General features: G+C 33.4%; 3 non-coding genes across 3 annotated transcripts; all 3 read left to right on the top strand.

Moving 5' to 3' along the window:
* The first annotated feature begins 4185 nt into the window (after window positions 1-4185).
* Window positions 4186-6179, top strand: LOC117149417. The gene has a single exon (XR_004460284.1). It is a non-coding gene; the product is annotated as a small subunit ribosomal RNA (ribosomal RNA).
* Window positions 6180-6865: 686 nt separating this feature from the next.
* Window positions 6866-7044, top strand: LOC117149413. Its single transcript, XR_004460280.1, has one exon. It is a non-coding gene; the product is annotated as a 5.8S ribosomal RNA (ribosomal RNA).
* A 396-nt stretch (window positions 7045-7440) lies between these two features.
* Window positions 7441-11368, top strand: LOC117149422. Its single transcript, XR_004460287.1, has one exon. It is a non-coding gene; the product is annotated as a large subunit ribosomal RNA (ribosomal RNA).
* Window positions 11369-13620: the final 2252 nt, after the last annotated feature.

The following is a 13620-nucleotide window of genomic DNA, read 5'->3' as shown; positions in this document are numbered from 1 at the left end:
TTGCCAAACACCTCGTCATCAATTTAGTGACGCATATGATATTGTCCCTATCATATAATATTTGATATAAAGACTTTAAAGAATTATATCAAGTTGCCAAATACCTCGTCATCAATTTAGTGACGCATATGATATTGTCTCTATCATATAATTAATATAAAGACTTTAATGAATTGTGTCAAGTTGCCAAACACCTCGTCATCAATTTAGTGACGCATATGATATTGTCCCTATCATATAATTTTTGATATAAAGACTTTAAAGAATTCTATCAAGTTGCCAAATACCTCGTCATCAATTTAGTGACGCATATGATATTGTCTCTATCATATAATTAATATAAAGACTTTAATGATTTGTGTCACGTTGCCAAACACCTCGTCATCAATTTAGTGACGCATATGATATTGTCCCTATCATATAATTAATATAAAGACTTTTTAAAGAATTGTATCAAGTTGCCAAACACCTCGTCATCAACTACTATATTATGGTTGCGCCGACCTCTCATATTGTATTCTCTTATGTCTTCATAGGATTTTGGCAATTATACGAGTAAATTAAATAATATACATATGAAAATGATTAATTATTATATGTATAAGGGAAAAAATGCTGAAATATTCCCATATTATCTTAGTATTATAGAGGAAAGACCGTTGCCGACCTCTGATATTGTTCAAACTTATGTATTTATATGATTTTGGCAATAATATTATTAATTAATTTAATAATATACATATGAAAATTATTAATTATTATATGTATAGGGGAAAAAATGCTGAAATATTCCCACATTCTCTTAGTATTATAGAGAAAAGCCATTATAGTGAGAGGGTATAGTAGTGTAAACGACCGGAATTACGACAGAGGGTTCAAAAACTACTATAGGTAGGCAGTGGTTGCCGACCTCTCATATTGTTCAAAACTTATGTATTCATATGATTTTGGCAATTATATGAGTAAATTAAATAATATACATATGAAAATTATTAATTATTATATGTATAGGGGAAAAAATGCTGAAATATTCCCACATTCTCTTAGTATTATAGAGAAAAGCCATTATAGTGAGAGGGTATAGTAGTGTAAACGACCGGAATTACGACAGAGGGTTCAAAAACTACTATAGGTAGGCAGTGGTTGCCGACCTCTCATATTGTTCAAAACTTATGTATTCATATGATTTTGGCAATAATATGAGTAAATTAAATAATATACATATGAAAATGATTAATTATTATATGTATAAGGGAAAAAATGCTGAAAATATCCCACATTCTCTTAGTATTATAGAGGAAAGACCGTTGCGACCTCTGATATTGTTCAAATATGTATTAAACGATGGAATTATAGAAAATTAAAAATACTATATAATGGTTGCGACTCTATATTGTTCAAAACTTATGTATTATATGATTTTGGCAATTATATGAGTAAATTAAATAATATACATATGAAAATGATTAATTATTATATGTATAAGGGAAAAAATGCTGAAATATCCCACATTCTCTAGTATTATAGAGAAAAGCATTATAGTGAAGGTATAGTAGTGTAAACGACCGGAATTACGACAGAGGGTTCAAAAACTACTATAGGTAGGCAGTGGTTGCCGACCTCTCATATTGTTCAAAACTTATGTATTCATATGATTTTGGCAATTATATGAGTAAATTAAATAATATACATATGAAAATTATTAATTATTATATGTATAAGGGAAAAAATGCTGAAAATATCCCACATTCTCTTAGTATTATAGAGAAAAGCCATTATAGTGAGAGGGTATAGTAGTGTAAACGACCGGAATTACGACAGAGGGTTCAAAAACTACTATAGGTAGGCAGTGGTTGCCGACCTCTCATATTGTTCAAAACTTATGTATTCATATGATTTTGGCAATTATATGAGTAAATTAAATAATATACATATGAAAATTATTAATTATTATATGTATAGGGGAAAAAATGCTGAAATATTCCCACATTCTCTTAGTATTATAGAGAAAAGCCATTATAGTGAGAGGGTATAGTAGTGTAAACGACCGGAATTACGACAGAGGGTTCAAAAACTACTATAGGTAGGCAGTGGTTGCCGACCTCTCATATTGTTCAAAACTTATGTATTCATATGATTTTGGCAATAATATGAGTAAATTAAATAATATACATATGAAAATGATTAATTATTATATGTATAAGGGAAAAAATGCTGAAATATCCCACATTCTCTTAGTATTATAGAGAAAAGCCATTATAGTGAGAGGGTATAGTAGTGTAAACGACCGGAATTACGACAGAGGGTTCAAAAACTACTATAGGTAGGCAGTGGTTGCCGACCTCTCATATTGTTCAAAACTTATGTATTCATATGATTTTGGCAATAATATGAGTAAATTAAATAATATACATATGAAAATGATTAATTATTATATGTATAAGGGAAAAAATGCTGAAAATATCCCACATTCTCTTAGTATTATAGAGAAAAGCCATTATAGTGAGAGGGTATAGTAGTGTAAACGACCGGAATTACGACAGAGGGTTCAAAAACTACTATAGGTAGGCAGTGGTTGCCGACCTCTCATATTGTTCAAAACTTATGTATTCATATGATTTTGGCAATAATATGAGTAAATTAAATAATATACATATGAAAATGATTAATTATTATATGTATAAGGGAAAAAATGCTGAAAATATCCCACATTCTCTTAGTATTATAGAGAAAAGCCATTATAGTGAGAGGGTATAGTAGTGTAAACGACCGGAATTACGACAGAGGGTTCAAAAACTACTATAGGTAGGCAGTGGTTGCCGACCTCTCATATTGTTCAAAACTTATGTATTCATATGATTTTGGCAATAATATGAGTAAATTAAATAATATACATATGAAAATGATTAATTATTATATGTATAAGGGAAAAAATGCTGAAAATATCCCACATTCTCTTAGTATTATAGAGAAAAGCCATTATAGTGAGAGGGTATAGTAGTGTAAACGACCGGAATTACGACAGAGGGTTCAAAAACTACTATAGGTAGGCAGTGGTTGCCGACCTCTCATATTGTTCAAAACTTATGTATTCATATGATTTTGGCAATAATATGAGTAAATTAAATAATATACATATGAAAATGATTAATTATTATATGTATAAGGGAAAAAATAATCATATTATATATGAATAATGGAAAAAAAAATGAAATGTTCCTATAATCTCTTAATATATAAGAGAATAGCCCGTATGTTGGGTGGCAAACGGAATTGAAAATACCCGCTTTGAGGACAGCGGGTTCAAAAACTACTATAGGTAGGCAGTGGTTGCCGACCTCCCGCATTATTCGAAATATTTATTTCGGATTATGTTTATATTGGTTACATACAATAAAGTATATTATTATCCGTACAAATTTGTTTCTCAGTTCTATAGAACACGGGACTTGGCTCCGCGGATAATAGGAATATACGCTTTATAGATAATATCGTTGAAACAAAAGTCAAGTTTCTATTATATATAGAATAACAAATCGTTTCCATATATTATCGTTAATTTTTGGAGGCAGGCAAATATTAATTTATTACCTGCCGTATAGTTGGATTATTATATCGTTACGGTATAATACAAATATGGATTCTTATGAAAGAAATATAAAATTATATATTAAATGTGGAAATATTATCATATGCGCTTGGTTTTATGTTATATATTACCAGAGATATATATGAAAAGAGATAAATTTTAAATTTATCTTCAAAATGCAAATGATTTAACTTAATATTTATATTGGTTAAACAAAAATTGTACATGTGTGGATACAATAATTATGTATGTTGGAAATAAAATGATATTTTATAATGAAATATGTATGTATAAAAAGATAAAATTATAGAAATATATATATTACAATAATTAGATGAAATTCTTGTTATATTGGTAAAACAAGTATAAATTAAAAATGAAAATATGGATTACGAATGCTATATAAAAATGGCCGTAATCGAATGGATTTTTTTACTTATATATTTAAAATTTTACCCAAAGGCGAAATATTGAATTTTATTCAATATAATAAAAATCATGGAATTATATAAAGTGAAAAATCTATATATCTATATATCTATTATATTGCTTATTTCGATTCAAAATATATGAATGGAATATGAAGGAAAAACATTATTCTGGTTGATCCTGCCAGTAGTTATATGCTTGTCTCAAAGATTAAGCCATGCATGTCTAAGTACACACGAATTAAAAGTGAAACCGCAAAAGGCTCATTATATCAGTTATGGTTCCTTAGATCGTTAACAGTTACTTGGATAACTGTGGTAATTCTAGAGCTAATACATGCAATTAAAACATGAACCTTATGGGACATGTGCTTTTATTAGGCTAAAACCAAGCGATCGCAAGATCGTTATATTGGTTGAACTCTAGATAACATGCAGATCGTATGGTCTTGTACCGACGACAGATCTTTCAAATGTCTGCCCTATCAACTTTTGATGGTAGTATCTAGGACTACCATGGTTGCAACGGGTAACGGGGAATCAGGGTTCGATTCCGGAGAGGGAGCCTGAGAAACGGCTACCACATCTAAGGAAGGCAGCAGGCGCGTAAATTACCCACTCCCAGCTCGGGGAGGTAGTGACGAAAAATAACAATACAGGACTCATATCCGAGGCCCTGTAATTGGAATGAGTACACTTTAAATCCTTTAACAAGGACCAATTGGAGGGCAAGTCTGGTGCCAGCAGCCGCGGTAATTCCAGCTCCAATAGCGTATATTAAAGTTGTTGCGGTTAAAACGTTCGTAGTTGAACTTGTGCTTCATACGGGTAGTACAACTTACAATTGTGGTTAGTACTATACCTTTATGTATGTAAGCGTATTACCGGTGGAGTTCTTATATGTGATTAAATACTTGTATTTTTTCATATGTTCCTCCTATTTAAAAACCTGCACTAGTGCTCTTAAACGAGTGTTATTGTGGGCCGGTACTATTACTTTGAACAAATTAGAGTGCTTAAAGCAGGCTTCAAATGCCTGAATATTCTGTGCATGGATAATGAAATAAGACCTCTGTTCTGCTTTCATTGGTTTTCAGATCAAGAGGTAATGATTAATAGAAGCAGTTTGGGGGCATTAGTATTACGACGCGAGAGGTGAAATTCTTGGACCGTCGTAAGACTAACTTAAGCGAAAGCATTTGCCAAAGATGTTTTCATTAATCAAGAACGAAAGTTAGAGGTTCGAAGGCGATCAGATACCGCCCTAGTTCTAACCATAAACGATGCCAGCTAGCAATTGGGTGTAGCTACTTTTATGGCTCTCTCAGTCGCTTCCCGGGAAACCAAAGCTTTTGGGCTCCGGGGGAAGTATGGTTGCAAAGCTGAAACTTAAAGGAATTGACGGAAGGGCACCACCAGGAGTGGAGCCTGCGGCTTAATTTGACTCAACACGGGAAAACTTACCAGGTCCGAACATAAGTGTGTAAGACAGATTGATAGCTCTTTCTCGAATCTATGGGTGGTGGTGCATGGCCGTTCTTAGTTCGTGGAGTGATTTGTCTGGTTAATTCCGATAACGAACGAGACTCAAATATATTAAATAGATATCTTCAGGATTATGGTGCTGAAGCTTATGTAGCCTTCATTCATGGTGGCAGTAAAATGTTTATTGTGTTTGAATGTGTTTATGTAAGTGGAGCCGTACCTGTTGGTTTGTCCCATTATAAGGACACTAGCTTCTTAAATGGACAAATTGCGTCTAGCAATAATGAGATTGAGCAATAACAGGTCTGTGATGCCCTTAGATGTCCTGGGCTGCACGCGCGCTACAATGAAAGTATCAACGTGTATTTCCTAGACCGAGAGGTCCGGGTAAACCGCTGAACCACTTTCATGCTTGGGATTGTGAACTGAAACTGTTCACATGAACTTGGAATTCCCAGTAAGTGTGAGTCATTAACTCGCATTGATTACGTCCCTGCCCTTTGTACACACCGCCCGTCGCTACTACCGATTGAATTATTTAGTGAGGTCTCCGGACGTGATCACTGTGACGCCTTGCGTGTTACGGTTGTTTCGCAAAAGTTGACCGAACTTGATTATTTAGAGGAAGTAAAAGTCGTAACAAGGTTTCCGTAGGTGAACCTGCGGAAGGATCATTATTGTATAATATCCTTATCGTTAATAAACATTTGTTATAATACAAATAAATACAATTTACCAAAATAAAAATATTACAAAATGATTCCACGGAATCAAAAGTTAAAGTCAAAATAAAATGAAGATGGCTTTTATTTTATATGTGGGGCTTGGCAACCTCATAAAAAGACTTTAACATTATTAATGTTGTTGTGCGTATTTGTGGCAGTACCTACTACAACAATGGCGTTTCCTATAAAAACAAATTCTCGAAAATGGAAATCGAAGAAACTGAACAAAATTTGAAAGTAGAAGTCGAATTAAAATTAAAATAATTTTGAATGTGGTATTCAAAATAAGTGTGTGTGTATATGGACCATAATATACACGCGTTGCGAATATGTATTGTTCATCTATGTTATGAGCATACGTTGGCTAATGCAACAACCTAAAATATACAATGTTTGTACCTGTCATCCATCAGGTTAATGTTTTATATAAATTTTGCAGTATGTGTCACCCAAAATAGCAAACCATAACCAGATTTTTATGATACATAATGCTTATATGAAACTAAGACATATCGCAACATTTATTTTTAGGTATAAAAATAAATTTATTGAAGGAATTGATATATGCCAGTAAAATGGTGTATTTTTAATTTCTTTCAATAAAAACAATATTGATATTATATAAAAATGAATTATAAAACTCTAAGCGGTGGATCACTCGGCTCATGGGTCGATGAAGAACGCAGCAAACTGTGCGTCATCGTGTGAACTGCAGGACACATGAACATCGACATTTTGAACGCATATCGCAGTCCATGCTGTTATGTACTTTAATTAATTTTATAGTGCTGCTTGGACTACATATGGTTGAGGGTTGTAAGACTATGCTAATTAAGTTGTTTATAAATTTTTTATAAGCATATGGTATATTATTGGATTAAATAATGATTTTATTCATAATATTAAAAAAGAAATGAAAAACATTATCTCACATTTGAATGTGAAAAACGAAGAGAAATATTTTCTTTTTCAATCAAATAATACTGAGAAATGTCTAGCATAAAAAATTGAAATATTTTTCATCTAGAATTGTCTCTTATTAATGATTCGGAAAAAGAAAAATCTTGGTTTTGTTATTATTCTTCGTTGGTTCGTTAAATGGATAAAAAAATAACTTTGCTTACAAGAACTATTGGAACTATTTATAACGAATTTAATTGATTGTTTTATCATTTATATATAAAGAATTTATGGCAAAAAATAGTTATATATACAACCTCAACTCATATGGGACTACCCCCTGAATTTAAGCATATTAATTAGGGGAGGAAAAGAAACTAACAAGGATTTTCTTAGTAGCGGCGAGCGAAAAGAAAACAGTTCAGCACTAAGTCACTTTGTCTATATGGCAAATGTGAGATGCAGTGTATGGAGCGTCAATATTCTAGTATGAGAAATTAATGATTTAAGTCCTTCTTAAATGAGGCCATTTACCCATAGAGGGTGCCAGGCCCGTATAACGTTAATGATTACTAGATGATGTTTCCAAAGAGTCGTGTTGCTTGATAGTGCAGCACTAAGTGGGTGGTAAACTCCATCTAAAACTAAATATAACCATGAGACCGATAGTAAACAAGTACCGTGAGGGAAAGTTGAAAAGAACTCTGAATAGAGAGTTAAACAGTACGTGAAACTGCTTAGAGGTTAAGCCCGATGAACCTGAATATCCGTTATGGAAAATTCATCATTAAAATTGTAATATTTAAATAATATTATTAAGAATAATGTGCATTTTTTCCATATAAGGACATTGTAATCTATTAGCATATCCCAAATTTATCATAAAATATAACTTATAGTTTATTCCAATTAAATTGCTTGCATTTTAACACAGAATAAATGTTATTAATTTGATAAAGTGCTGATAGATTTATATTATTACAGAGCGTTAATTTTTCGGAATTATATAATGGCATAATTATCATTGATTTTTGTGTTTATTATATGCTCTTGTATGATTAACAATGCGAAAGATTCAGGATACCTTCGGACCCGTCTTGAAACACGGACCAAGGAGTCTAACATATGTGCAAGTTATTGGGATGTAAACCTAATAGCGTAATTAACTTGACTAATAATGGGATTAGTTTTTTAGCTATTTATAGCTAATTAACACAATCCCGGGGCGTTCTATATAGTTATGTATAATGTATATTTATATTATTTATGCTCTAACTGGAACGTACCTTGAGCATATATGCTGTGACCCGAAAGATGGTGAACTATACTTGATCAGGTTGAAGTCAGGGGAAACCCTGATGGAAGACCGAAACAGTTCTGACGTGCAAATCGATTGTCAGAATTGAGTATAGGGGCGAAAGACCAATCGAACCATCTAGTAGCTGGTTCCTTCCGAAGTTTCCCTCAGGATAGCTGGTGCATTTTAATATTATATAAAATAATTTATCTGGTAAAGCGAATGATTAGAGGCCTTAGGGTCGAAACGATCTTAACCTATTCTCAAACTTTAAATGGGTAAGAACCTTAACTTTCTTGATATGAAGTTCAAGGTTATGATATAATGTGCCCAGTGGGCCACTTTTGGTAAGCAGAACTGGCGCTGTGGGATGAACCAAACGTAATGTTACGGTGCCCAAATTAACAACTCATCAGATACCATGAAAGGCGTTGGTTGCTTAAACAGCAGGACGGTGATCATGGAAGTCGAAATCCGCTAAGGAGTGTGTAACAACTCACCTGCCGAAGCAACTAGCCCTTAAAAATGGATGGCGCTTAAGTTGTATACCTATACATTACCGCTAAAGTAGATGATTTATATTACTTGTGATATAAATTTTGAAACTTTAGTGAGTAGGAAGGTACAATGGTATGCGTAGAAGTGTTTGGCGTAAGCCTGCATGGAGCTGCCATTGGTACAGATCTTGGTGGTAGTAGCAAATAATCGAATGAGACCTTGGAGGACTGAAGTGGAGAAGGGTTTCGTGTGAACAGTGGTTGATCACGAGTTAGTCGGTCCTAAGTTCAAGGCGAAAGCCGAAAATTTTCAAGTAAAACAAAAATGCCTAACTATAATAAACAAAGCGAATATAATACACTTGAATAATTTGAACGAAAGGGAATACGGTTCCAATTCCGTAACCTGTTGAGTATCCGTTTGTTATTAAATATGGGCCTCGTGCTCATCCTGGCAACAGGAACGACCATAAAGAAGCCGTCGAGAGATATCGGAAGAGTTTCTTTTCTGTTTTATAGCCGTACTACCATGGAAGTCTTCGCAGAGAGATATGGTAGATGGGCTAGAAGAGCAGACATATACTGTTGTGTCGATATTTTCTCCTCGGACCTTGAAAATTTATGGTGGGGACACGCAAACTTCTCACAGGCCGTACCAATATCCGCAGCTGGTCTCCAAGGTGAAGAGTCTCTAGTCGATAGAATAATGTAGGTAAGGGAAGTCGGCAAATTAGATCCGTAACTTCGGGATAAGGATTGGCTCTGAAGATTGAGATAGTCGGGCTTGATTGGGAAACAATAACATGGTTTATGTGCTCGTTCTGGGTAAATAGAGTTTCTAGCATTTATGTTAGTTACTTGTTCCCCGGATAGTTTAGTTACGTAGCCAATTGTGGAACTTTCTTGCTAAAATTTTTAAGAATACTATTTGGGTTAAACCAATTAGTTCTTATCAATTATAACGATTATCAATTAACAATCAATTCAGAACTGGCACGGACTTGGGAATCCGACTGTCTAATTAAAACAAAGCATTGTGATGGCCCTAGCGGGTGTTGACACAATGTGATTTCTGCCCAGTGCTCTGAATGTCAAAGTGAAGAAATTCAAGTAAGCGCGGGTCACGGCGGGAGTAACTATGACTCTCTTAAGGTAGCAAATGCCTCGTCATCTAATTAGTGACGCGCATGAATGGATTAACGAGATTCCTACTGTCCCTATCTACTATCTAGCGAAACCACAGCCAAGGGAACGGGCTTGGAATAATTAGCGGGAAAGAAGACCCTTTTGAGCTTGACTCTAATCTGGCAGTGTAAGGAGACATAAGAGGTGTAGAATAAGTGGGAGATATTAGACTCGGTTTGGTATCGTCAATGAAATACCACTACTCTTATTGTTTCCTTACTTACTTGATTAAATGGAACGTGTATCATTCCTAGCCATTATACGGATATATTTATTATATCTTATGGTATTGGGTTTTGATGCAAGCTTCTTGATCAAAGTATCACGAGTTTGTTATATAATCGCAAACAAATTCTTAATAAAACGATGCATTTATGTATTTTGATTTGAAAATTTGGTATAACTCCAATTACTCAGGTATGATCCAATTCAAGGACATTGCCAGTAGGGAGTTTGACTGGGCGGTACATCTCTCAATAATAACGGAGGTGTCCCAAGCCAGCTCAGTGCGGACAGAAACCACACATAGAGCAAAAGGGCAAATGCTGACTTGATCTCGGTTTCAGTACACACAGGGACAGCAAAAGCTCGGCCTATCGATCCTTTTGGTTTAAAGAGTTTTTAACAAGAGTGTCAGAAAAGTTACCATAGGGATAACTGGCTTGTGGCGGCCAAGCGTTCATAGACGTCGCTTTTTGATCCTTCGATGTCGGCTCTTCCTATCATTGTGAAGCAAAATTCACCAAGCGTTGATTGTTCACCCATGCAAGGGAACGTGAGCTGGGTTTAGACCGTCGTGAGACAGTTAGTTTACCCTACTAATGAAAACGTTGTTGCGACAGCATTCCTGCGTAGTACGAGAGGAACCGCAGGTACGGACCAAGGCACATACTTGTTCGAGCGAACAGTGGTATGACGCTACGTCCGTTGGATTATGCCTGAACGCCTTAAGGTCGTATCCGTGCTGGACTGCAATGATAAATAAGGGGCAATTTGCATGTATGGCTTCTAAACCATTAAAGTTTATAATTTATTTTATAAACGACAATGGATGTGATGCCAATGTAATTTGTAACATAGTAAATTAGGAGGATCTTCGATCACCTGATGCCGCGCTAGTATACATATAAAAGCATTATTTAATACAATGACAAAGCCTAGAATCAATTGTAAACGACTTTTGTAACAGGCAAGGTGTTGTAAGTGGTGAGCAGCTGCCATACTGCGATCCACTGAAGCTTATCCTTTGCTTGATGATTCGATAAATAATGATTTTTCCTGTAGCCAACAAACACCTCGTCATCATTAGTGACGCATATGATATTGTCCCTATCATTAATTTTTGATATAAAGACTTTAAAGAATTCTATCACTTGCCAAATACCTCGTCATCAATTAGTGACGCATATGATATTGTCCCTATCATATAATTAATATAAAGACTTTAATGAATTGTGTCAAGTTGCCAAACACCTCGTCATCAATTTAGTGACGCATATAATTGTCCCCTATCATATAATTTTTATATAAAAAAAAGAATTTAAAGTTAATTCTATCGACGTTGCCAATAAATAGGACTTTAAGTGAATTGTGTCAAAGTTTGCCAAACACCTCGTCATCAATTAGTGACGCATATGATATTGTCCCTATCATATAATTTTTGATATAAAGACTTTAAAGAATTATCAAGTTGCCAAATACCTCGTCATCAATTTAGTGACGCATATGATATGTCTCTATCATATAATTAATATAAAGACTTTAATGAATTGTGTCAAGTTGCCAAACACCTCGTCATCAATTAGTGACGCATATGATATGTCCCTATCATATAATTTTTGATATAAAAACTTTAAAGAATTGTATCAAGTTGCCAAATACCTCGTCATCAATTAGTGACGCATATGATATTGTCCCTATCATATAATTAATATAAAGACTTTAATGAATTGTGTCAAGTTGCCAAACACCTCGTCATCAATTTAGTGACGCATATGATATTGTCCCTATCATATAATTTTGATATAAAAACTTAAAGAATTGTATCAAGTTGCCAAATACCTCGTCATCAATTTAGTGACGCATATGATATTGTCCTATCAATAATTAATATAAAACTTTAATGAATTGTTCAAGTTGCCAAACACCTCGTCATCAATTAGTGACGCATATGATATTGTCCCTATCATATAATATTGATATAAAGACTTTAAAGAATTATATCAAGTTGCCAAATACCTCGTCATCAATTAGTGACGCATATGATATTGTCTCTATCATATAATAATATAAAGACTTTAATGAATTGTTCAAGTGCCAAAACACCTCGTCATCAATTAGTGACGCATATGATATTGTCCCTATCATATAATTTTGATATAAAGACTTTAAAGAATTCTATCAAGTGCCAAATACCTCGTCATCAATTAGGACGCATATGATATTGCTCTATCATATAATAATATAAAACTTAATATTGTTCACGTGCAACACCCGTCATCAATTTAGTGACGCATATGAATTTCCCTATCATATAATTAATATAAAGACTTTAAAGAATTGTATCAATTGCCAAACACCTCGTCATCAACTACTATATTATGGTTGCGCCGACCTCTCATATTGTATTCTTATGTCTTCATAGGATTTTGGCAATTATACGAGTAAATTAAATAATATACATATGAAAAATTAATTAATGTAAAGGGAAAAAATGCTGAAATATTCCCATATTATCTTATATATAGAGAAAGACCGTTGCCACTCTATATGTCAAAACTATGTATTAATGATTTGCAATATAGGAGAAATAAATAATATACATAAAATGATTAAATATAATGTATAAATGATAAAGAAAAAATGAAATATTCCCACATTATCTATATATAGAGGAAAGACCGTTGCTGACCTCTGATATTGTTCAAAACTTATGTATTTATATGATTTTGGCAATAATATGAGTAAATTAAATAATATACATATGAAAAATGATTAATTATTATATGATAATGTATAAGGAAAAAATGCTGAAAATATTCCCATATTATCTTAGTATTATAGAGGAAAGACCGTGCTGACCTCTGATATTGTTCAAAACTTATGTATTATATGATTTGGCAATTATATGAGTAAATTAATAATATACATATGAAAATTATTAATTATTATATGTATAGGGGAAAAAATGCTGAAATATTCCCACATTCTCTTAGTATTATAGAGAAAAGCCATTATAGTGAGAGGGTATAGTAGTGTAAACGACCGAATTACGACAGAGGGTTCAAAAACTACTATAGGTAGGCAGTGGTTGCCGACCTCTCATATTGTTCAAAACTTATGTATTCATATGATTTTGGCAATTATATGAGTAAATTAAATAATATACATATGAAAATTATTAATTATTATATGTATAGGGAAAAAATGCTGAAATATTCCACATTCTCTTAGATTATAGAGAAAGCCATTATAGTGAGAGGTATAGTAGTGTAAACGACGGAATTACGACAGA

The sequence above is a fragment of the Drosophila mauritiana genome, unplaced genomic scaffold (assembly GCF_004382145.1).
Source record: "Drosophila mauritiana strain mau12 unplaced genomic scaffold, ASM438214v1 U_21, whole genome shotgun sequence".
NCBI classification, from domain to species: Eukaryota; Metazoa; Arthropoda; class Insecta; order Diptera; family Drosophilidae; genus Drosophila; species Drosophila mauritiana.
Note: the sequence above shows the minus strand (reverse complement) of the source record. Positions and strands in the feature narration are given on the sequence as shown.